Source organism: Narcine bancroftii, chromosome 7 (assembly GCF_036971445.1).
Source record: "Narcine bancroftii isolate sNarBan1 chromosome 7, sNarBan1.hap1, whole genome shotgun sequence".
NCBI lineage: Eukaryota > Metazoa > Chordata > Chondrichthyes > Torpediniformes > Narcinidae > Narcine > Narcine bancroftii.
Window position 1 is genome coordinate 123,046,403 of NC_091475.1, and position 26,339 is coordinate 123,072,741.

Below are 26,339 nucleotides of genomic sequence, written 5' to 3' on the forward strand. Positions count from 1 at the left end.
GATTCCCAACCTCTGATTCCCCACCTCTGATTCCCCATATCTGATTCCCCGCCTCTGTTTCCCCGCCTCTGATTCCCCGCCTCTGTTTCCCCATATCTGATCCCCGCCTCTATTTGCCCGCATCTGATTCCCCGCCTCTGTTTCCCCATATCTGATTCCCCGCCTCTGAATCCCCAACTCTGATTCCCTGCCTCTAATTTCCCAGCTCTGATTCCCCGCCTCTGATTCCCCGCGTCTGATTACCAGCCTCTGATTCCCCGCCTCTGATTCCCCATCTCTGATTCACAACCTCTGATTCCCCACCTCTGATACCCCATATCTGATTCCCCGCCTCTGTTTCCCCGCCTCTGATTCCCCACCTCTGATTCCCAATATCTGATTCCCCGCCTCTGATTCCCCACCTCTGATTCCCCGCCTCTGATTCGCCAGCTATGATTCCCCGCCTCTGATTCCCCGTGTTTGATTCCCTGCCTCTGATTCCCGGCCTCTGATTCCCCATCTCTGATTCACCGCCTTTGATTCGCCACCTCTGATTCACCATATCTGATTCCCCGCCTCTGTTTCCCCGCCTCTGATTCCCCGCCTCTGATTCCCCACCTCTGATTCCCCATATCTCATTCCCCGCCTCTGAATCCCCATCTCTGATTCCCGGACTCTGATTCCCCACCTCTGATTCCCTGCTACTGATTCTGATTCCCTGCCTTTGATTCCCCATCTCTGATTCCGCACATCTGATTCCCTGCCTCTGATTCCCCATCTCTGATTCCCCATATCTGATTCCCCGCTTCTGTTTCCCCGCCTCTGATTCCCCGCCTCTGTTTCCCAATATCTAAGTCCCCGCCACTGATTCCCCAACTCTAATTCCCCACCTCTGATTCCCCAGCTCTGATTCCCCGCCTCTGATTCCCCGCATCTGATTCCCTGCATCTGATTCCAAGCCTCTTATTCCCTGCCTCTGATTCCCAACCTCTGATTCCCCACCTCTGATTCCCCATATCTGATTCCCAGCCTCTGTTTCCCCGCCTCTGATTCCCCGCCTCTGTTTCCCCATATCTGATTCCCGGCCTCTGGTTCCCCGCCTCTGATTCCCAGCCTCTGATTCCCTGCCTCTGATTCCCCATCTCCGATTCCGCACATCTGATTCCCTACCTCTGATTCCCCGCCTCTGATTCCCCGCCTCTGATTCCCTGCCTCTGATTCCCAACCTCTGATTCCCCACCTCTGATTCCCCGTGTTTGATTCCCCGCCTCTGATTCCCCAGCTGTGATTCCCCGCCTCTGATTCCCCGTGTTTGATCCCCTGCCTCTGATTCCCCAGCTCTGATTCCCCATCTCTGATTCACCGCCTTTGATTCGCCACCTCTGATTCCCCATATCTGATTCCTCGCCACTGTTTCCCCGCCTCTGATTCCCCGCCTCTGATTCCCCATATCTCATTCCCCGCCTCTGATTCCCCATCTCTGATTCCCGGACTCTGATTCCCCACCTCTGATTCCTGACCTCTTATTCCCTGCATCTGATTCCGGCCTCTGATTCCCGGCCTCTGATTCCCTGCTTCTGATTCTGATTCCCTGCCTCTGATTCCCCATTTCTGATTCCGCACATCTAATTCCCTGCCTCTGATTCCCCACCTCTGATTCCCCATATCTGAATCCCCGCCTCTGTTTCCCCGTCTCTGATTCCCCGCCTCTGTTTCCCCATATCTAAGTCCCCGCCTCTGATTCCCCAACTTTGATTCCCCACCTCTGATTCCCCAGCTCTGATTCCCCGCCTCTGATTCCCCACCTCTGATTCCCCATATCTGATTCCCAGCCTCTGTTTCCCCGCCTCTGATTCCCCAGCCCTGTTTCCCCATATCTGATTCCCTGCCTCTGATTCCCCAACATTGATTCCCAGCCTCTGATTCCCCAGCTCTGATTCCCCGCTTCTGATTCCCCGTGTTTGATTCCCTGCCTCTGATTCCCCGCCTCTGATTCCCCATCTCTGATTCACCGCCTTTGATTCGCCACCTCTGATTCCGCACATCTGATTCCCCACCTCTGTTTCCCCGCCTCTGATTCCCTGCCTCTGATTCCCCGCCTCTGATTCTCCATATCTCATTCCACGCCTCTGACTCCCCATCTCTGATTCCCGGACTCTGATACCCCACCTCTGATTCCCGGCATCTTATTCCCAGCATCTGATTCCAGGCCTCTGATTCCCGGCCTCTGACTCCCCGCTTCAGATTCTGATTCCCTGCCTCTGATTCCCCATCTTTGATTCCACACATCTGATTACCTGCCTCTGATTCCCCACCTCTGATTCAACATATCTGATTCCCCGCCTCTGTTTCCACGCCTCTGATTCCCCGCCTCTGTTTCCCCATATCTAATTCCCCACCTCTGATGCCCCAACTCTGATTCCCCGCCTCTGATTCCACAGCTCTGATTCCCCGCCTCTGATTCCCCGCCTCTGATTCCCAACTATGATTCCCCGCCTCTTATTCCCCAGCTCTGATTCCCTGCCTCTGATTCCCCGCGTTCTATTCCCTGCCTCTGATTCCCCACCACTGATTCCCCATATCTAATTCCCCGCCTCTGTTTGCCCGCCGCTGATTCCCCGCCTCTGTTTCCCCATATCTGATTCCCCGCCTCTGAATCCCCAACTCTGATTCCCTGCCTCTGATTCCCCAGCTTCATTCCCCGCCTTTGATTCCCCCCGTCTGATTCCCAGCCTCTGAATCCCCGTGTCTGAAAACCTGCCTCTGATTCCCCGCCTCTGATTCCCCATCTCAGATTCACCGCCTCTGATTCCCCACCTCTGATTCCCCATCTCTGATTCCGCACATCCGATTCCCTGCCTCTGATTCCCCGACTCTGATTCCCCACCTCTGATTCCCTAGCTCTGATTCCCCGCCTCTGATTCCCCAACTCTGATTCCCCACCTCTGATTCCCCAGCTGTGATTCCCCGCCTCTGATTCCCCGTGTTTGATCCCCTGACTCTGATTCCCCAGCTCTGATTCCCCATCTCTGATTCACCGCCTTTGATTCGCCACCTCTGATTCCCCATATCTGATTCCTCGCCACTGTTTCCCCGCCTCTGATTCCCCGCCTCTGATTCCCCATATCTCATTCCCCGCCTCTGATTCCCCATCTCTGATTCCCGGACTCTGATTCCCCACCTCTGATTCCCGACCTCTTATTCCCGGCATCTGATTCCGGCCTCTGATTCCCGGCCTCTGATTCCCTGCTTCTGATTCTGATTCCCTGCCTCTGATTCCCCATTTCTGATTCCGCACATCTAATTCCCTGCCTCTGATTCCCCACCTCTGATTCCCCATATCTGAATCCCCGCCTCTGTTTCCCCGTCTCTGATTCCCCGCCTCTGTTTCCCCATATCTAAGTCCCCGCCTCTGATTCCCCAACTTTGATTCCCCACCTCTGATTCCCCAGCTCTGATTCCCCGCCTCTGATTCCCCACCTCTGATTCCCCATATCTGATTCCCAGCCTCTGTTTCCCCGCCTCTGATTCCCCGCCCCTGTTTCCCCATATCTGATTCCCTGCCTCTGTTTCCCCAACTTTGATTCCCAGCCTCTGATTCCCCAGCTCTGATTCCCCGCCTCTGATTCCCCGTGTTTGATACCCTGCCTCTGATTTCCTGCTTCTGATTCCCCATCTCTGATTCCGCAAATCTAATTCCCTGCCTCTGATTCCCCACCTCTGATTCCCCATATCTGATTCCCCACCTCTGTTTCCCGGCCTCTGATTCCCCGCTTCTGATTCTGATTCCCTGCCTCTGATTCCCCATCTCTGATTCCGCACATCTGATTCCCTGCCGCTGATTCCCCACCTCTGATTCCCCATATCTGATTTCCCGCCTCTGTTTCCCCGCCTCTGATTCCCCGCCTCTGTTTCCCCATATCTAATTCCCAACCTCTGATGCCCCAACTCTGATTCCCTGCCTCTGATTCCCCGCGTTCTATTCCCTGCCTCTGATTCCCCGCCTGTGATTCCCCATCTCTGATTCACCACCTCTGATTCCCCACCTCTGATTCCCCATATCTAATTCCCCGCCTCTGTTTGCCCGACTCTGATTCCCCGCCTCTGTTTCCCCATATCTGATTCCCCGCCTCTAAACCCCAACTCTGATTCCCTGCCTCTGATTCCCCAGCTCTGATTCCCCGCCTTTGATACCCCCATCTGATTCCCAGGCTCTGAAACCCCGTGTCTGATTTCTTGCCTCTGATTCCCCGCCTCTGATTCCCCATCTCTGATTCACAGCCTCTGATTCCCCACCTCTGATTCCCCATCTCTGATTCCGCACATCTGATTCCCTGCCTCTGATTCCCCGACTCTGATCCCCACCTCTGATTCCGCAGCTCTGATTCCCCGCCTCTGATTCCCGACCTCTTATTCCCGGCATCTGATTCCGGCCTCTGATTCCCGGCCTCTGATTCCCTGCTTCTGATTCTGATTCCCTGCCTCTGATTCCCCATTTCTGATTCCGCACATCTAATTCCCTGCCTCTGATTCCCCACCTGTGATTCCCCATATCTGAATCCCCGCCTCTGTTTCCCCGTCTCTGATTCCCCGCCTCTGTTTCCCCATATCTAAGTCCCCGCCTCTGATTCCCCAACTTTGATTCCCCACCTCTGATTCCCCAGCTCTGATTCCTCGCCTCTGATTCCCCACCTCTGATTCCCCATATCTGATTCCCAGCCTCTGTTTCCCCGCCTCTGATTCCCCGCCCCTGTTTCCCCATATCTGATTCCCTGCCTCTGATTCCCCAGCTCTGATTCCCCGCCTCTGATTCTCCAACTCTGATTCCCCGCCTCTGATTCCCCAGCTCTGATTCCCCGCCTCTGATTCCCCGTGTTTGATTCCCTGCCTCTGATTCCCCGCCTCTGATTCCCCATCTCTGATTCACCGCCTTTGATTCGCCACCTCTGATTCCCCATATCTGATTCCTCGCCTCTGTTTCCCCGCCTCTGATTCCCCGCCTCTGATTCCCCATATCTCATTCCCCGCCTCTGATTCCCCATCTCTGATTCCCGGACTCTGATTCCCCACCTCTGATTCCCGACCTCTTATTCCCGGCATCTGATTCCGGCCTGTGATTCCCGGCCTCTGATTCCCTGCTTCTGATTCTGATTCCCTGCCTCTGATTCCCCATTTCTGATTCCGCACATCTAATTCCCTGCCTCTGATTCCCCACCTCTGATTCCCCATATCTGAATCCCCGCCTCTGTTTCCCCGTCTCTGATTCCCCGCCTCTGTTTCCCCATATCTAAGTCCCCGCCTCTGATTCCCCAAATTTGATTCCCCACCTCTGATTCCCCAGCTCTGATTCCCCGCCTCTGATTCCCCACCTCTGATTCCCCATATCTGATTCCCAGCCTCTGTTTCCCCGCCTCTGATTCCCCGCCTCTGATTCCCCGCCTCTGAATCCCTGCCTCTGATTCCCCATCTCCGATTCCGCACATCTGATTCCCTGCCTCTCATTCCCCGCCTCTGATTCCCCGCCTCTGATTCCCTGCCTCTGATTCCCAACCTCTGATTCCCCACCTCTGATTCCCAGTGTTTGATTCCCCGCCTCTGTTTCCCCGCCTCTGATTCCCCGCCTCTGATTCCCCAACTCTAATTCCCCGCCTCTGATTCCCCATATCTGATTCCCCGCCTCTGTTTCCCCGCCTCTGATTCCCCGCCCCTGTTTCCCCATATCTGATTCCATGCCTCTGATTCCCCAACTTTGATTCCCAGCCTCTGATTCCCCAGCTCTGATTCCCCGCCTCTGATTCCCCGCATCTGATTCCCTGCATCTGATTCCAAGCCTCTGATTCCCTGCCTCTGATTCCCAACCTCTGATTCCCCACCTCTGATTCCCCATATCTGATTCCCAGCCTCTGTTTCCCCGCCTCTTATTCCCCGCCTCTGTTTCCCCATATCTGATTCCCGGCCTCTGATTCCCCGCCTCTGATTCCCCGCCTCTGATTCCCTGCCTCTGATTCCCCATCTCCGATTCCGCACATCTGATTCCCTGCCTCTGATTCCCCTCCTCTGATTCCCCGCCTCTGATTCCCTGCCTCTGATTTCCAAACTCTGATTCCCGACCTCTGATTCCCCGTGTTTGATTCCCCGCCTATGTTTCCCCGCCTCTGATTCCCCGCCTCTGTTTCCCAATATCTAAGTCCCCGCCTCTGATTCCCCAACACTAATTCCCCACCTCTGATTCCCCAGCTCTGATTCCCCGCCTCTGATTCCCTGCATCTGATTCCCTGCATCTGATTCCAAGCCTCTGATTCCCTGCCTCTGATTCCCAACCTCTGAGTCCCCACCTCTGATTCCCCATATCTGATTCCCAGCATCTGTTTCCCCGCCTCTGATTCCCCGCCTCTGTTTCCCCATATCTGATTCCCGGCCTCTGGTTCCCCGCCTCTGATTCCCCGCCTCTGATTCCCTGCCTCTGATTCCCCATCTCCGATTCCGCACATCTGATTCGCTGCCTCTGATTCCCCGCCTCTGATTCCCCGCCTCTGATTCCCTGCCTCTGATTCCCAACCTCTGATTCCCCACCTCTGATTCCCCGTGTTTGATTCCCCGCCTCTGTATCCCCGCCTCTGATTCCCCGCCTCTGATTCCCCAACTCTAATTCCCCGCCTCTGATTCCCCATATCTGATTCCCCGCCTCTGTTTCCCCGCCTCTGATTCCCCAACTTTGATTCCCAGCTTCTGATTCCCTGCCTCTGATTCCCCAACTTTGATTCCCAGCTTCTGATTCCCCAGCTCTCATTCCCCGCCTCTGATTCCCCGCATCTGATTCCCTGCATCTGATTCCAAGCCTCTGATTCCCTGCCTCTGATTCCCCATATCTGATTCCCAGCCTCTGTTTCCCCGCCTCTGATTCCCCGCCTCTGTTTCCCCATATCTGATTCCCGGCCTCTGATTCCCCGCATCTGATTCCCCGCCTCTGATTCCCTGCCTCTGATTCCTCATCTCCGATTCCGCACATCTGATTCCCTGCCTCTGATTCCCCGCCTCTGATTCCCCGCCTCTGATTCCCTGCCTCTGATTCCCAACCTCTGATTCCCCACCTCTGATTCCCCGTGTTTGATTCCCCGCCTCTGTTTCCCCGCTTCTGATTCCCCGCCTCTGATTCCCCAACTCTAATTCCCCGCCTCTGATTCCCCATATCTGATTCCCTGCCTATGATTCCCCGCCTCTGATTCCCCGCCCCTGTTTCCCCATATCTGATTCCCTGCCTCTGATTCCCCAACTTTGATTCCCAGCCTCTGATTCCCCAGCTCTGATTCCCCGCCTCTGATTCCCTGTGTTTGATTCCCTGCCTCTGATTCCCCGCCTCTGATTCCCCATCTCTGATTCACCGCCTTTGATTCGCCACCTCTGATTCCCCATATCTGATTCCCCACCTCTGTTTCCCCGCCTCTGATTCCCCGCCTCTGATACTCCATATCTCATTCCCCGCCTCTGACTCCCCATCTCTGATTCCCGTACTCTGATTCCCCACCTCTGATTCCCGGCCTCTTATTCCCAGCATCTGATTCCAGGCCTCTGATTCCCAGCCTCTGACTCCCCGCTTCTGATTCTGATTCCCTGCCTCTGATTCCCCGCCTCTGTTTCCGCACATCTGATTCCCCGCCTCTGTTTCCCCATATCTAATTCCCCACCTCTGATGCCCCAACTCTGATTCCCCGCCTCTGATTCCCCAGCTCTGATTCCCCGCCTCTGATTCTCCACATCCGATTCCCAATATCTGATTCCCCGCCTTTGTTTCCCCGCCCCTGATTCCCCGCCTCTGTTTCCCCATATCTGATTCCCCGCCTCTGATTCCCCGCATTCTATTCCCTGCCTCTGATTTCCCGCCTGTGATTCCCCATCTCTGATTCACCACCTCTGATTCCCCACCACTGATTCCCCATATCCAATTCCCCGCCTCTGTTTGCCCGCCTCTGATTCCCCGCCTCTGTTTCCCCATATCTGATTCCCCGCCTCTGAATCCCCAACTCTGATTCCCTGCCTCTGATTCCCCAGCTTCATTCCCCGCCTTTGATTCCCCCCGTCTGATTCCCAGCCTCTGAATCCCCGTGTCTGATAACCTGCCTCTGATTCCCCGCCTCTGATTCCCCATCTCAGATACACCGCCTCTGATTCCCCACCTCTGATTCCCCATCTCTGATTCCGCACATCCGATTCCCTGCCTCTGATTCCCCGACTCTGATTCCCCACCTCTGATTCCCCAGCTCTGATTCCCCGCCTCTGATTCCCCAACTCTGATTCCCCGCCTCTGATTCCCCAGCTCTGATTCCCCGCCTCTGATTCCCCGTGTTTGATCCCCTGCCTCTGATTCCCCAGCTCTGATTCCCCATCTCTGATTCACCGCCTTTGATTCGCCACCTCTGATTCCCCATATCTGATTCCTCGCCACTGTTTCCCCGCCTCTGATTCCGCGCCTCTGATTCCCCATATCTCATTCCCCGCCTCTGATTCCCCATCTCTGATTCCCGGACTCTGATTCCCCACCTCTGATTCCCGACCTCTTATTCCCGGCATCTGATTCCGGCCTCTGATTCCCGGCCTCTGATTCCCTGCTTCTGATTCTTATTCCCTGCCTCTGATTCCCCATTTCTGATTCCGCACATCTAATTCCCTGCCTCTGATTCCCCACCTCTGATTCCCCATATCTGAATCCCCGCCTCTGTTTCCCCGTCTCTGATTCCCCGCCTCTGTTTCCCCATATCTAAGTCCCCGCCTCTGATTTCCCAAATTTGATTCCCCACCTCTGATTCCCCAGCTCTGATTCCCCGCCTCTGATTCCCCACCTCTGATTCCCCATACCTGATTCCCAGCCTCTGTTTCCCCGCCTCTGATTCCCCACTTCTGTTTCCCCATATCTGATTCCCGGCCTCTGATTTCCTGCCTCTGATTCACCGCCTCTGATTCCCTGCCTCTGATTCCCCATCTCCGATTCCGCACATCTGATTCCCTGCCTCTCATTCCCCGCCTCTGATTCCCCGCCTCTGATTCCCCACCTCTGATTCCCCGTGTTTGATTCCCCGCCTCTGTTTCCCCGCCTCTCATTCCCCGCCTCTGATTCCCCAACCATAATTCCCCGCCTCTGATTTCCCATATCTGATTCCCCGCCTCTGTTTCCCCGCCTCTGATTCCCCGCCCCTGTTTCCCCATATCTGATTCCCTGCCTCTGATTCCCCAACTTTGATTCCCAGACTCTGATTCCCCAGCTCTGATTCCCCGCCTCTGATTCCCCGCATCTGATTCCCTGCATCTGATTCCAAGCCTCTGATTCCCTGCCTCTGAATCCCTGCCTCTGATTCCCCATCTCCGATTCCGCACATCTGATTCCCTGCCTCAGATTCCCCGCCTCTGATTCCCCGCCGCTGATTCCCCAACTCTAATTCCCCGCCTCTGATTCCCCATATCTGATTCCCCACCTCTGTTTCCCTGCCTCTGATTCCCCGCCCCTGTTTCCCCATATCTGATTCCCTGACTCTGATTCCCCAACTTTGATTCCCAGCCTCTGATTCCCCAGCTCTGATTCCCCGCCTCTGATTCCCCGTGTTTGATTCCCTGCCTCTGATTCCCCGCCTCTGATTCCCCATCTCTGATTCACCGCCTTTGATTCGCCACCTCTGATTCCCCATATCTGATTCCCCACCTCTGTTTCCCCGCCTCTGATTCCCCGCCTCTGATTCTCCTTATCTCATTCCCCGCCTCTGACTCCCCATCTCTGATTCCCGGACTCTGATTCCCCACCTCTGATTCCCGGCCTCTTATTCCCAGCATCTGATTCCAGGCCTCTGATTCCCGGCCTCTGACTCCCCGCTTTTGATTCTGATTCCCTGCCTCTGATTCCCCATCTCTGATTCCGCACATCTGATTACCTGCCTCTGATTCCCCACCTCTGATTCCCCATATCTGATTCCCCGCCTCTGTTTCCACGCCTCTGATTCCCCACCTCTGTTTCCCCATCTCTAATTCCCCACCTCTGATGCCCCAACTCTGATTCCCCGCCTCTGATTCCCCAGCTCTGATTCCCCGCCTCTGATTCCCTGCATCCGATTCCCCATATCTGATTCCCCGCCTCTGTTTCCCCGCCCCTGATTCCCCGCCTCTGTTTCCCCATATCTGATTATCCGCCTCTGATTCCCAACTATGATTCCCCGCCTCTGAATCCCCGCGTCTGATTCCCTGCCTCTGCTTCCCCGCCTCTGATTCCCCAACTCTGATTCCCCGCCTCTGATTCCCCGTGTTTGATTCCCTGCCTCTGATTCCCGGCCTCTGATTCCCCATCTCTGATTCACCGCCTTTGATTCGCCACCTTTGATTCCCCATATCTGATTCCCCGCATCTGTTTCCCCGCCTCTGATTCCCCGCCTCTGATTCCCCATATCTCATTCCCCGCCTCTGAATCCCCATCTCTGATTCCCGGACTCTGATTCCCCACCTCTGATTCCCGGCCTCTTATTCCCGGCATCTGATTCCGGCCTCTGATTCCTGGCCTCTGATTCCCTGCTTCTGATTCTGATTCCCTGCCTCTGATTCCCCATCTCTGATTCCGCACATCTGATTCCCTGCCTCTGATTCCCCACCTCTGATTCCCCATATCTGACTCCCCGCCTCTGTTTCCCCGCCTCTGATTCCCCGCCTTTGTTTCCCAATATCTAAGTCCCCGCCTCTGATTCCCCAACTCTGATTCCCCACCTCTGATTCCCCAGCTCTGATTCCCCGCCTCTGATTCCCCGCATCTGATTCCCTGCATCTGATTCCAAGCCTCTGATTCCCTGCCTCTGATTCCCAACCTCTGATTCCCCACCTCTGATTCCCCATATCTGATTCCCCGCCTCTGTTTCCCCGCCTCTGATTCCCCACCTCTGTTTCCCCATATCTGATTCCCGGCCTCTTATTCCCCGCCTCTGATTCCCCACCTCTGATTCCCTACCTCTGATTACCCATCTCCGATTCCGCACATTTGATTCCCTGCCTCTGATTCCCCGCCTCTGATTCCCTGCCTCTGATTCCCAACCTCTGATTCCCCACCTCTGATTCCCCATATCTGATTCCCCGCCTCTGTTTCCCCTCCTCTTATTCCCCTCCTCTGATTCCCCAACTCTAATTCCCCGCCTCTGATTCCCCAGCTCTGATTCCCCGTGTTTGATTCCCTGCCTCTGATTCCCTGCCTCTGATTCCCCAGCTTCATTCCCCGCCTTTGATTCCCCCCGTCTGATTCCCAGCCTCTGAATCCCCGTGTCTGATAACCTGCCTCTGATTCCCCGCCTCTGATTCCCCATCTCAGATTCACCGCCTCTGATTCCCCACCTCTGATTCCCCATCTCTGATTCCGCACATCCGATTCCCTGCCTCTGATTCCCCGACTCTGATTCCCCACCTCTGATTCCCCAGCTCTGATTCCCCGCCTCTGATTCCCCAGCTCTGATTCCCCGCCTCTGATTCCCCAGCTTTGATTCCCCGCCTCTGATTCCCCGTGTTTGATCCCCTGCCTCTGATTCCCCAGCTCTGATTCCCCATCTCTGATTCACCGCCTTTGATTCGCCACCTCTGATTCCCCATATCTGATTCCTCGCCACTGTTTCCCCGCCTCTGATTCCCCGCCTCTGATTCCCCATATCTCATTCCCCGCCTCTGATTCCCCATCTCTGATTCCCCGCCTCTGATTCCCCATATCTGATTCCCCACCTCTGTTTCCCTGCCTCTGATTCCCCGCCCCTGTTTCCCCATATCTGATTCCCTGACTCTGATTCCCCAACTTTGATTCCCAGCCTCTGATTCCCCAGCTCTGATTCCCCGCCTCTGATTCCCCGTGTTTGATTCCCTGCCTCTGATTCCCCGCCTCTGATTCCCCATCTCTGATTCACCGCCTTTGATTCGCCACCTCTGATTCCCCATATCTGATTCCCCACCTCTGTTTCCCCGCCTCTGATTCCCCGCCTCTGATTCTCCTTACCTCATTCCCCGCCTCTGACTCCCCATCTCTGATTCCCGGACTCTGATTCCCCACCTCTGATTCCCGGCCTCTTATTCCCAGCATCTGATTCCAGGCCTCTGATTCCCGGCCTCTGACTCCCCGCTTTTGATTCTGATTCCCTGCCTCTGATTCCCCATCTCTGATTCCGCACATCTGATTACCTGCCTCTGATTCCCCACCTCTGATTCCCCATATCTGATTCCCCGCCTCTGTTTCCACGCCTCTGATTCCCCGCCTCTGTTTCCCCATCTCTAATTCCCCACCTCTGATGCCCCAACTCTGATTCCCCGCCTCTGATTCCCCAGCTCTGATTCCCCGCCTCTGATTCCCTGCATCCGATTCCCCATATCTGATTCCCCGCCTCTGTTTCCCCGCCCCTGATTCCCCGCCTCTGTTTCCCCATATCTGATTATCCGCCTCTGATTCCCAACTATGATTCCCCGCCTCTGAATCCCCGCGTCTGATTCCCTGCCTCTGCTTCCCCGCCTCTGATTCCCCAACTCTGATTCCCCGCCTCTGATTCCCCGTGTTTGATTCCCTGCCTCTGATTCCCGGCCTCTGATTCCCCATCTCTGATTCACCGCCTTTGATTCGCCACCTTTGATTCCCCATATCTGATTCCCCGCATCTGTTTCCCCGCCTCTGATTCCCCGCCTCTGATTCCCCATATCTCATTCCCCGCCTCTGAATCCCCATCTCTGATTCCCGGACTCTGATTCCCCACCTCTGATTCCCGGCCTCTTATTCCCGGCATCTGATTCCGGCCTCTGATTCCCGGCCTCTGATTCCCTGCTTCTGATTCTGATTCCCTGCCTCTGATTCCCCATCTCTGATTCCGCAGATCTGATTCCCTGCCTCTGATTCCCCACCTCTGATTCCCCATATCTGACTCCCCGCCTCTGTTTCCCCGCCTCTGATTCCCCGCCTTTGTTTCCCAATATCTAAGTCCCCGCCTCTGATTCCCCAACTCTGATTCCCCACCTTTGATTCCCCAGCTCTGATTCCCCTCCTCTGATTCCCCGCATCTGATTCCCTGCATCTGATTCCAAGCCTCTGATTCCCTGCCTCTGATTCCCAACCTCTGATTCCCCACCTCTGATTCCCCATATCTGATTCCCCGCCTCTGTTTCCCCGCCTCTGATTCCCCACCTCTGTTTCCCCATATCTGATTCCCGGCCTCTTATTCCCCGCCTCTGATTCCCCACCTCTGATTCCCTACCTCTGATTACCCATCTCCGATTCCGCACATTTGATTCCCTGCCTCTGATTCCCCGCCTCTGATTCTCTGCCTCTGATTCCCAACCTCTGATTCCCCACCTCTGATTCCCCATATCTGATTCCCCGCCTCTGTTTCCCCTCCTCTTATTCCCCTCCTCTGATTCCCCAACTCTAATTCCCCGCCTCTGATTCCCCAGCTCTGATTCCCCGTGTTTGATTCCCTGCCTCTGATTCCCTGCCTCTGATTCCCCAGCTTCATTCCCCGCCTTTGATTCCCCCCGTCTGATTCCCAGCCTCTGAATCCCCGTGTCTGATAACCTGCCTCTGATTCCCCGCCTCTGATTCCCCATCTCAGATTCACCGCCTCTGATTCCCCACCTCTGATTCCCCATCTCTGATTCCGCACATCCGATTCCCTGCCTCTGATTCCCCGACTCTGATTCCCCACCTCTGATTCCCCAGCTCTGATTCCCCGCCTCTGATTCCCCAGCTCTGATTCCCCGCCTCTGATTCCCCAGCTTTGATTCCCCGCCTCTGATTCCCCGTGTTTGATCCCCTGCCTCTGATTCCCCAGCTCTGATTCCCCATCTCTGATTCACCGCCTTTGATTCGCCACCTCTGATTCCCCATATCTGATTCCTCGCCACTGTTTCCCCGCCTCTGATTCCCCGCCTCTGATTCCCCATATCTCATTCCCCGCCTCTGATTCCCCATCTCTGATTCCCGGACTCTGATTCCCCACCTCTGATTCCCGACCTCTTATTCCCGGCATCTGATTCCGGCCTCTGATTCCCGGCCTCTGATTCCCTGCTTCTGATTCTGATTCCCTGCCTCTGATTCCCCATTTCTGATTCCGCACATCTAATTCCCTGCCTCTGATTCCCCACCTCTGATTCCCCATATCTGAATCCCCGCCTCTGTTTCCCCGTCTCTGATTCCCCGCCTCTGTTTCCCCATATCTAAGTCCACGCCTCTGATTCCCCAACTTTGATTCCCCACCTCTGATTCCCCAGCTCTGATTCCCCGCCTCTGATTCCCCACCTCTGATTCCCCATACCTGATTCCCAGCCTCTGTTTCCCCGCCTCTGATTCCCCGCTTCTGTTTCCCCATATCTGATTCCCGGCTTCTGATTCCCTGCCTCTGATTCCCCGCCTCTGATTCCCTGCCACTGATTCACCATCTCCGATTCCGCACATCTGATTCCCTGCCTCTCATTCCCCGCCTCTGATTCCCCGCCTCTGATTCCCCATACCTGATTCCCAGCCTCTGTTTCCCCGCCTCTGATTCCCCACTTCTGTTTCCCCATATCTGATTCCCGGCCTCTGATTTCCTGCCTCTGATTCCCCGCCTCTGATTCCCTGCCTCTGATTCCCCGCGCCTGTTTCCCCATATCTGATTCCCTGCCTCTGATTCCCCAACTTTGATTCCCAGAGTCTGATTCCCCAGCTCTGATTCCCCGCCTCTGATTCCCCGCATCTGATTCCCTGCATCTGATTCCAAGCCTCTGATTCCCTGCCTCTGATTCCCTGCCTCTGATTCCCCATCTCCGAATCCGCACATCTGATTCCCTGCCACTGATTCCCCGCCTCTGATTCCCCGCCGCTGATTCCCTGCCTCTGATTTCCAACCTCTGATTCCCCACCTCTGATTCCCCGTGTTTGATTCCCCGCCTCTGTTTCCCCGCCACTGATTCCCCGCCTCTGATTCCCCAACTCTAATTCCCCGCCTCTGATTCCCCATATCTGATTCCCCACCTCTGTTTCCCCGCCTCTGATTCCCCGCCCCTGTTTCCCCATATCTGATTCCCTGACTCTGATTCCCCAACTTTGATTCCCAGCCTCTGATTCCCCAGCTCTGATTCCCCGCCTCTGATTCCCCGTGTTTGATTCCCTGCCTCTGATTCCCCGCCTCTGATTCCCCATCTCTGATTCACCGCCTTTGATTCGCCACCTCTGATTCCCCATATCTGATTCCCCACCTCTGTTTCCCCGCCTCTGATTCCCCGCCTCTGATTCTCCATATCTCATTCCCCGCCTCTGACTCCCCATCTCTGATTCCCGGACTCTGATTCCCCACCTCTGATTCCCGGCCTCTTATTCCCAGCATCTGATTCCAGGCCTCTGATTCCCGGCCTCTGACTCCCCGCTTTTGATTCTGATTCCCTGCCTCTGATTCCCCATCTCTGATTCCGCACATCTGATTACCTGCCTCTGATTCCCCACCTCTGATTCCCCATATCTGATTCCCCGCCTCTGTTTCCATGCCTCTGATTCCCCGCCTCTGTTTCCCCATATCTAATTCCCCACCTCTGATGCCCCAACTCTGATTCCCCGCCTCTGATTCCCCAGCTCTGATTCCCCGCCTCTGATTCCCTGCATCCGATTCCCCATATCTGATTCCCCGCCTCTGTTTCCCCGCCCCTGATTCCCCGCCTCTGTTTCCCCATATCTGATTATCCGCCTCTGATTCCCAACTATGATTCCCCGCCTCTGAATCCCCGCGTCTGATTCCCTGCCTCTGCTTCCCCGCCTCTGATTCCCCAACTCTGATTCCCCGCCTCTGATTCCCCGTGTTTGATTCCCTGCCTCTGATTCCCGGCATCTGATTCCCCATCTCTGATTCACCGCCTTTGATTCGCCACCTCTGATTCCCCATATCTGATTCCCCGCATCTGTTTCCCCGCCTCTGATTCCCCGCCTCTGATTCCCCATATCTCATTCCCCGCCACTGAATCCCCATCTCTGATTCCCGGACTCTGATTCCCCACCTCTGATTCCCGGCCTCTTATTCCCGGCATCTGATTCCGGCCTCTGATTCCCGGCCTCTGATTCCCTGCTTCTGATTCTGATTCCCTGCCTCTGATTCCCCATCTCTGATTCCGCACATCTGATTCCCTGCCTCTGATTCCCCACCTCTGATTCCCCATATCTGACTCCCCGCCTCTGTTTCCCCGCCTCTGATTCCCCGCCTTTGTTTCCCAATATCTAAGTCCCCGCCTCTGATTCCCCAACTCTGATTCCCCACCTCTGATTCCCCAGCTCTGATTCCCCGCCTCTGATTCCCCGCATCTGATTCCCTGCATCTGATTCCAAGCATCTGATTCCCTGCCTCTGATTCCCAACCTCTGATTCCCCACCTCTGATTCCCCATATCTGATTCCCCGCCTCTGTTTCCCCGCCTCTGATTCCCCACCTCTGTTTCCCCATATCTGATTCCCGGCCTCTTATTCCCCGCCTCTGATTCCCCACCTCTGATTCCCTACCTCTGATTACCCATCTCCGATTCCGCACATCTGATTCCCTGCCTCTGATTCCCCGCCTCTGATTCCCTGCCTCTGATTCCCAACCTCTGATTCCCCACCTCTGATTCCCCATATCTGATTCCCCGCCTCTGTTTCCCCTCCTCTTATTCCCCTCCTCTGATTCCCCAACTCTAATTCCCCGCCTCTGATTCCCCAGCTCTGATTCCCCGTGTTTGATTCCCTGCCTCTGATTTCCTGCCTCTGATTCCCCAGCTTCATTCCCCGCCTTTGATTCCCCCCGTCTGATTCCCAGCCTCTGAATCCCCGTGTCTGATAACCTGCCTATCATTCCCCGCCTCTGATTCGCCATCTCAGATTCACAGCCTCTGATTCCCCACCTCTGATTCCCCATCTCTGATTCCGCACATCCGATTCCCTGCCTCTGATTCCCCGACTCTGATTCCCCACCTCTGATTCCCCAGCTCTGATTCCCCGCCTCTGATTCCCCAACTCTGATTCCCCGCCTCTGATTCCCCAGCTCTGATTCCCCGCCTCTGATTCCCCGTGTTTGATCCCCTGCCTCTGATTCCCCAGCTCTGATTCCCCATCTCTGATTCACCGCCTTTGATTCGCCACCTCTGATTCCCCATATCTGATTCCTCGCCACTGTTTCCCCGCCTCTGATTCCCCGCCTCTGATTCCCCATATCTCATTGCCCGCCTCTGATTCCCCATCTCTGATTCCCGGACTCTGATTCCCCACCTCTGATTCCCGACCTCTTATTCCCGGCATCTGATTCCGGCCTCTGATTCCCGGCCTCTGATTCCCTGCTTCTGATTCTGATTCCCTGCCTCTGATTCCCCATTTCTGATTCCGCACATCTAATTCCCTGCCTCTGATTCCCCACCTCTGATTCCCCATATCTGAATCCCCGCCTCTGTTTCCCCGTCTCTGATTCCCCGCCTCTGTTTCCCCATATCTAAGTCCACGCCTCTGATTCACCAACTTTGATTCCCCACCTCTGATTCCCCAGCTCTGATTCCCCGCCTCTGATTCCCCACCTCTGATTCCCCATACCTGATTCCCAGCCTCTGTTTCCCCGCCTCTGATTCCCCGCTTCTGTTTCCCCATATCTGATTCCCGGCCTCTGATTCCCTGCCTCTGATTCCCCGCCTCTGATTCCCTGCCACTGATTCACCATCTCCGATTCCGCACATCTGATTCCCTGCCTCTCATTCCCCGCCTCTGATTCCCCGCCTCTGATTCCCTGCCTCTGATTCCCAACCTCTGATTCCCCACCTCTGATTCCCCGTGTTTGATTCCCCGCCTCTGTTTCCCCGCCTCTGATTCCCCGCCTCTGATTCCCCAACTCTAATTCCCCGTCTCTGATTCCCCATATCTGATTCTCCGCCTCTGTTTCCCCGCCTCTGATTCCCCGCCCCTGTTTCCCCATATCTGATTCCCTGCCTCTGATTCCCCAACTTTGATTCCCAGACTCTGATTCCCCAGCTCTGATTCCCCGCCTCTGATTCCCCGCATCTGATTCCCTGCATCTGATTCCAAGCCTCTGATTCCCTGCCTCTGATTCCCAACCTCTGATTCCCCACCTCTGATTCCCCATATCTGATTCCCAGCCTCTGTTTCCCCGCCTCTGATTCCCCGCCTCTGTTTCCCCATATCTGATTCCCGGCCTCTGATTCCCGCCTCTGATTCCCCGCCTCTGATTCCCTGCCTCTAATTCCCCACATCTGATTCCCTGCCTCTGATTCCCTGCCTCTGATTCCCCGCCTCTGATTCCCTGCCTATGATTTCCAACCTCTGATTCCCCACCTCTGATTCCCCGTGTTTGATTCCCCGCCTCTGTTTCCCCGCCACTGAATCCCCGCCTCTGATTCCCCAACTCTAAATCCCCGCCTCTGATTCCCCATATCTGATTCCCCGCCTCTGTTTCCCCGCCTCTGATTCCCCGCCCCTGTTTCCCCATATCTGATTCCCTGACTCTGATTCCCCAACTTTGATTCCCAGCCTCTGATTCCCCAGCTCTGATTCCCCGCCTCTGATTCCCCGTGTTTGATTCCCTGCCTCTGATTCCCCGCCTCTGATTCCCCATCTCTGATTCACCGCCTTTGATTCGCCACCTCTGATTCCCCATATCTGATTCCCCACCTCTGTTTCCCCGCCTCTGATTCCCCGCCTCTGATTCTCCATATCTCATTCCCCGCCTCTGACTCCCCATCTCTGATTCCCGTACTCTGATTCCCCACCTCTGATTCCCGGCCTCTTATTCCCAGCATCTGATTCCAGGCCTCTGATTCCCGGCCTCTGACTCCCCGCTTCTGATTCTGATTCCCTGCCTCTGATTCCCCGCCTCTGATTCCGCACATCTGATTCCCCGCCTCTGTTTCCCCATATCTAATTCCCCACCTCTGATGCCCCAACTCTGATTCCCCGCCTCTGATTCCCCAGCTCTGATTCCCCGCCTCTGATTCTCCACATCCGATTCCCAATATCTGATTCCCCGCCTTTGTTTCCCCGCCCCTGATTCCCCGCCTCTGTTTTCCCATATCTGAATCCCCGCGTCTGATTCCCCGCGTTCTATTCCCTGCCTCTGATTCCCCGCCTGTGATTCCCCATCTCTGATTCACCACCTCTGATTCCCCACCACTGATTCCCCATATCTAATTCCCCGCCTCTGTTTGCCCGCCTCTGATTCCCCGCCTCTGTTTCCCCATATCTGATTCCCCGCCTCTGAATCCCCAACTCTGATTCCCTGCCTCTGATTCCCCAGCTTCATTCCCCGCCTTTGATTCCCCCCGTCTGATTCCCAGCCTCTGAATCCCCGTGTCTGATAACCTGCCTCTGATTCCCCGCCTCTGATTCCCCATCTCAGATTCACCGCCTCTGATTCCCCACCTCTGATTCCCCATCTCTGATTCTGCACATCCGATTCCCTGCCTCTGATTCCCCGACTCTGATTCCCCACCTCTGATTCCCCAGCTCTGATTCCCCGCCTCTGATTCCCCAACTCTGATTCCCCGCCTCTGATTCCCCAGCTCTGATTCCCCGCCTCTGATTCCCCGTGTTTGATCCCCTGCCTCTGATTCCCCAGCTCTGATTCCCCATCTCTGATTCACCGCCTTTGATTCGCCACCTCTGATTCCCCATATCTGATTCCTCGCCACTGTTTCCCCGCCTCTGATTCCGCGCCTCTGATTCCCCATATCTCATTCCCCGCCTCTGATTCCCCATCTCTGATTCCTGGACTCTGATTCCCCACCTCTGATTCCCGACTTCTTATTCCCGGCATCTGATTCCGGCCTCTGATTCCCGGCCTCTGATTCCCTGCTTCTGATTCTGATTCCCTGCCTCTGATACCCCATTTCTGATTCCGCACATCTAATTCCCTGCCTCTGATTCCCCACCTCTGATTCCCCATATCTGAATCCCCGCCTCTGTTTCCCCGTCTCTGATTCCCCGCCTCTGTTTCCCCATATCTAAGTCCCCGCCTCTGATTCCCCAACTTTGATTCCCCACCTCTGATTCCCCAGCTCTGATTCCCCGCCTCTGATTCCCCACCTCTGATTCCCCATACCTGATTCCCAGCCTCTGTTTCCCCGCCTCTGATTCCCCACTTCTGTTTCCCCATATCTGATTCCCGGCCTCTGATTTCCTGCCTCTGATTCCCTGCCTCTGATTCCCTGCCTCTGATTCCCCATCTCCGATTCCGCACATCTGATTCCCTGCCTCTCATTCCCCGCCTCTGATTCCCCGCCTCTGATTCCCTGCCTCTGATTCCCAACCTCTGATTCCCCACCTCTGATTCCCCGTGTTTGATTTCCCGCCTCTGTTTCCCCGCCTCTCATTCCCCGCCTCTGATTCCCCAACCCTAATTCCCCGCCTCTGATTCCCCATATCTGATTCCCCGCCTCTGTTTCCCCGCCTCTGATTCCCCGCCCCTGTTTCCCCATAACTGATTCCCTGCCTCTGATTCCCCAACTTTGATTCCCAGACTCTGATTCCCCAGCTCTGATTCCACGCCTCTGATTCCCCGCATCTGATTCCCTGCATCTGATTCCAAGCCTCTGATTCCCTGCCTCTGATTCCCAACCTCTGATTCCCCACCTCTGATTCCCCATATCTGATTCCCAGCCTCTGTTTCCCCGCCTCTGATTCCCCGCCTCTGTTTCCCCATATCTGATTCCCGGCCTCTGATTCCCCGCCTCTGATTCTCCGCCGCTGATTCCCTGCCTCTGATTTCCAACCTCTGATTCCCCACCTCTGATTCCCCGTGTTTGATTCCCCGCCTCTGTTTCCCCGCCACTGATTCCCCGCCTCTGATTCCCCAACTCTAATTCCCCGCCTCTGATTCCCCATATCTGATTCCCCACCTCTGTTTCCCCGCCTCTGATTCCCCGCCCCTGTTTCCCCATATCTGATTCCCTGACTCTGATTCCCCAACTTTGATTCCCAGCCTCTGATTCCCCAGCTCTGATTCCCCGCCTCTGATTCCCCGTGTTTGATTCCCTGCCTCTGATTCCCCGCCTCTGATTCCCCATCTCTGATTCACCGCCTTTGATTCGCCACCTCTGATTCCCCATATCTGATTCCCCACCTCTGTTTCCCCGCCTCTGATTCCCCGCCTCTGATTCTCCATATCTCATTCCCCGCCTCTGACTCCCCATCTCTGATTCCCGGACTCTGATTCCCCACCTCCGATTCCCGGCCTCTTATTCCCAGCATCTGATTCCAGGCCTCTGATTCCCGGCCTCTGACTCCCCGCTTTTGATTCTGTTTCCCCGCCTCTGATTCCCCGCCTTTGTTTCCCAATATCTAAGTCCCCGCCTCTGATTGCCCAACTCTGATTCCCCACCTCTGATTTCCCAGCTCTGATTCCCCGCCTCTGATTCCCCGCATCTGATTCCCTGCATCTGATTCCAAGCCTCTGATTCCCTGCCTCTGATTCCCAACCTCTGATTCCCCACCTCTGATTCCCCATATCTGATTCCCCGCCTCTGTTTCCCCGCCTCTGATTCCCCACCTCTGTTTCCCCATATCTGATTCACGGCCTCTTATTCCCCGCCTCTGATTCCCCACCTCTGATTTCCTACCTCTGATTACCCATCTCCGATTCCGCACATCTGATTCCCTGCCTCTGATTCCCCGCCTCTGATTCCCTGCCTCTGATTCCCAACCTCTGATTCCCCACCTCTGATTCCCCATATCTGATTCCCCGCCTCTGTTTCCCCGCCTCTTATTCCCCTCCTCTGATTCCCCAACTCTAATTCCCCGCCTCTGATTCCCCAGCTCTGATTCCCCGTGTTTGATTCCCTGCCTCTGATTCCCTGCCTCTGATTCCCCAGCTTCATTCCCCGCCTTTGATTCCCCCCGTCTGATTCCCAGCCTCTGAATCCCCGTGTCTGATAACCTGCCTCTGATTCCCCGCCTCTGATTCCCCATCTCAGATTCACCGCCTCTGATTCCCCACCTCTGATTCCCCATCTCTGATTCCGCACATCCGATTCCCCGCCTCTGATTCCCCGTGTTTGATCCCCTGCCTCTGATTCCCCAGCTCTGATTCCCCATCTCTGATTCACCGCCTTTGATTCGCCACCTCTGATTCCCCATATCTGATTCCTCGCCACTGTTTCCCCGCCTCTGATTCCCCGCCTCTGATTCCCCATATCTCATTCCCCGCCTCTGATTCCCCATCTCTGATTCCCGGACTCTGATTCCCCACCTCTGATTCCCGACCTCTTATTCCCGGCATCTGATTCCGGCCTCTGATTCCCGGCCTCTGATTCCCTGCTTCTGATTCTGATTCCCTGCCTCTGATTCCCCATTTCTGATTCCGCACATCTAATTCCCTGCCTCTGATTCCCCACCTCTGGTTCCCCATATCTGAATCCCCGCCTCTGTTTCCCCGTCTCTGATTCCCCGCCTCTGTTTCCCCATATCTAAGTCCCCGCCTCTGATTCCCCAACTTTGATTCCCCACCTCTGATTCACCAGCTCTGATTCCCCGCCTCTGATTCCCCACCTCTGATTCCCCATACCTGATTCCCAGCCTCTGTTTCCCCGCCTCTGATTCCCCACTTCTGTTTCCCCATATCTGATTCCCGGCCTCTGATTTCCTGCCTCTGATTCCCTGCCTCTGATTCCCTGCCTCTGATTCCCCATCTCCGATTCCGCACATCTGATTCCCTGCCTCTCATTCCCCGCCTCTGATTCCCCGCCTCTGATTCCCTGCCTCTGATTCCCAACCTCTGATTCCCCACCTCTGATTCCCCGTGTTTGATTTCCCGCCTCTGTTTCCCCGCCTCTCATTCCCCGCCTCTGATTCCCCAACCCTAATTCCCCGCCTCTGATTCCCCATATCTGATTCCCCGCCTCTGTTTCCCCGCCTCTGATTCCCCGCCCCTGTTTCCCCATAACTGATTCCCTGCCTCTGATTCCCCAACTTTGATTCCCAGACTCTGATTCCCCAGCTCTGATTCCACGCCTCTGATTCCCCGCATCTGATTCCCTGCATCTGATTCCCCACCTCTGATTCCCCATATCTGATTCCCAGCCTCTGTTTCCCCGCCTCTGAATCCCCGCCTCTGTTTCCCCGTCTCTGATTCCCCGCCTCTGTTTCCCCATATCTAAGTCCCCGCCTCTGATTCCCCAACTTTGATTCCCCACCTCTGATTCCCCAGCTCTGATTCCCCGCCTCTGATTCCCCACCTCTGATTCCCCATACCTGATTCCCAGCCTCTGTTTCCCCGCCTCTGATTCCCCACTTCTGTTTCCCCATATCTGATTCCCGGCCTCTGATTTCCTGCCTCTGATTCCCTGCCTCTGATTCCCTGCCTCTGATTCCCCATCTCCGATTCCGCACATCTGATTCCCTGCCTCTCATTCCCCGCCTCTGATTCCCCGCCTCTGATTCCCTGCCTCTGATTCCCAACCTCTGATTCCCCACCTCTGATTCCCCGTGTTTGATTTCCCGCCTCTGTTTCCCCGCCTCTCATTCCCCGCCTCTGATTCCCCAACCCTAATTCCCCGCCTCTGATTCCCCATATCTGATTCCCCGCCTCTGTTTCCCCGCCTCTGATTCCCCGCCCCTGTTTCCCCATAACTGATTCCCTGCCTCTGATTCCCCAACTTTGATTCCCAGACTCTGATTCCCCAGCTCTGATTCCACGCCTCTGATTCCCCGCATCTGATTCCCTGCATCTGATTCCAAGCCTCTGATTCCCTGCCTCTGATTCCCAACCTCTGATTCCCCACCTCTGATTCCCCATATCTGATTTCCAACCTCTGATTCCCCACCTCTGATTCCCCGTGTTTGATTCCCCGCCTCTGTTTCCCCGCCACTGATTCCCCGCCTCTGATTCCCCAACTCTAATTCCCCGCCTCTGATTCCCCATATCTGATTCCCCACCTCTGTTTCCCCGCCTCTGATTCCCCGCCCCTGTTTCCCCATATCTGATTCCCTGACTCTGATTCCCCGTGTTTGATTCCCTGCCTCTGATTCCCCGCCTCTGATTCCCCATCTCTGATTCACCGCCTTTGATTCGCCACCTCTGATTCCCCATATCTGATTCCCCACCTCTGTTTCCCCGCCTCTGATTCCCCGCCTCTGATTCTCCATATCTCATTCCCCGCCTCTGACTCCCCATCTCTGATTCCCGGACTCTGATTCCCCACCTCCGATTCCCGGCCTCTTATTCCCAGCATCTGATTCCAGGCCTCTGATTCCCGGCCTCTGACTCCCCGCTTTTGATTCTGTTTCCCCGCCTCTGATTCCCCGCCTTTGTTTCCCAATATCTAAGTCCCCGCCTCTGATTGCCCAACTCTGATTCCCCACCTCTGATTTCCCAGCTCTGATTCCCCGCCTCTGATTCCCCGCATCTGATTCCCTGCATCTGATTCCAAGCCTCTGATTCCCTGCCTCTGATTCCCAACCTCTGATTCCCCACCTCTGATTCCCCATATCTGATTCCCCGCCTCTGTTTCCCCGCCTCTGATTCCCCACCTCTGTTTCCCCATATCTGATTCCCGGCCTCTTATTCCCCGCCTCTGATTCCCCACCTCTGATTCCCTACCTCTGATTACCCATCTCCGATTCCGCACATCTGATTCCCTGCCTCTGATTCCCCGCCTCTGATTCCCTGCCTCTGATTCCCAACCTCTGATTCCCCACCTCTGATTCCCCATATCTGATTCCCCGCCTCTGTTTCCCCGCCTCTTATTCCCCTCCTCTGATTCCCCAACTCTAATTCCCCGCCTCTGATTCCCCAGCTCTGATTCCCCGTGTTTGATTCCCTGCCTCTGATTCCCTGCCTCTGATTCCCCAGCTTCATTCCCCGCCTTTGATTCCCCCCGTCTGATTCCCAGCCTCTGAATCCCCGTGTCTGATAACCTGCCTCTGATTCCCCGCCTCTGATTCCCCATCTCAGATTCACCGCCTCTGATTCCCCACCTCTGATTCCCCATCTCTGATTCCGCACATCCGATTCCCTGCCTCTGATTCCCCGACTCTGATTCCCCACCTCTGATTCCCCAGCTCTGATTCCCCGCCTCTGATTCCCCAACTCTGATTCCCCGCCTCTGATTCCCCAGCTCTGATTCCCCGCCTCTGATTCCCCGTGTTTGATCCCCTGCCTCTGATTCCCCAGCTCTGATTCCCCATCTCTGATACACCGCCTTTGATTCGCCACCTCTGATTCCCCATATCTGATTCCTCGCCACTGTTTACCCGCCTCTGATTCCCCGCCTCTGATTCCCCATATCTCATTCCCCGCCTCTGATTCCCCATCTCTGATTCCCGGACTCTGATTCCCCACCTCTGATTCCCGACCTCTTATTCCCGGCATCTGATTCCGGCCTCTGATTCCCGGCCTCTGATTCCCTGCTTCTGATTCTGATTCCCTGCCTCTGATTCCCCATTTCTGATTCCGCACATCTAATTCCCTGCCTCTGATTCCCCACCTCTGATTCCCCATATCTGAATCCCCGCCTCTGTTTCCCCGTCTCTGATTCCCCGCCTCTGTTTCCCCATATCTAAGTCCACGCCTCTGATTCCCCAACTTTGATTCCCCACCTCTGATTCCCCAGCTCTGATTCCCCGCCTCTGATTCCCCACCTCTGATTCCCCATACCTGATTCCCAGCCTCTGTTTCCCCGCCTCTGATTCCCCGCTTCTGTTTCCCCATATCTGATTCCCGGCCTCTGATTCCCTGCCTCTGATTCCCCGCCTCTGATTCCCTGCCACTGATTCACCATCTCCGATTCCGCACATCTGATTCCCTGCCTCTCATTCCCCGCCTCTGATTCCCCGCCTCTGATTCCCTGCCTCTGATTCCCAACCTCTGATTCCCCACCTCTGATTCCCCGTGTTTGATTCCCCGCCTCTGTTTCCCCGCCTCTGATTCCCCGCCTCTGATTCCCCAACTCTAATTCCCCGTCTCTGATTCCCCATATCTGATTCTCCGCCTCTGTTTCCCCGCCTCTGATTCCCCGCCCCTGTTTCCCCATATCAGATTCCCTGCCTCTGATTCCCCAACTTTGATTCCCAGACTCTGATTCCCCAGCTCTGATTCCCCGCCTCTGATTCCCCGCATCTGATTCCCTGCATCTGATTCCAAGCCTCTGATTCCCTGCCTCTGATTCCCAACCTCTGATTCCCCACCTCTGATTCCCCATATCTGATTCCCAGCCTCTGTTTCCCCGCCTCTGATTCCCCATATCTGATTCCCGGCCTCTGATTCCCGCCTCTGATTCCCCGCCTCTGATTCCCTGCCTCTAATTCCCCACATCTGATTCCCTGCCTCTGATTCCCTGCCTCTGATTCCCCGCCTCTGATTCCCTGCCTCTGATTTCCAACCTCTGATTCCCCAC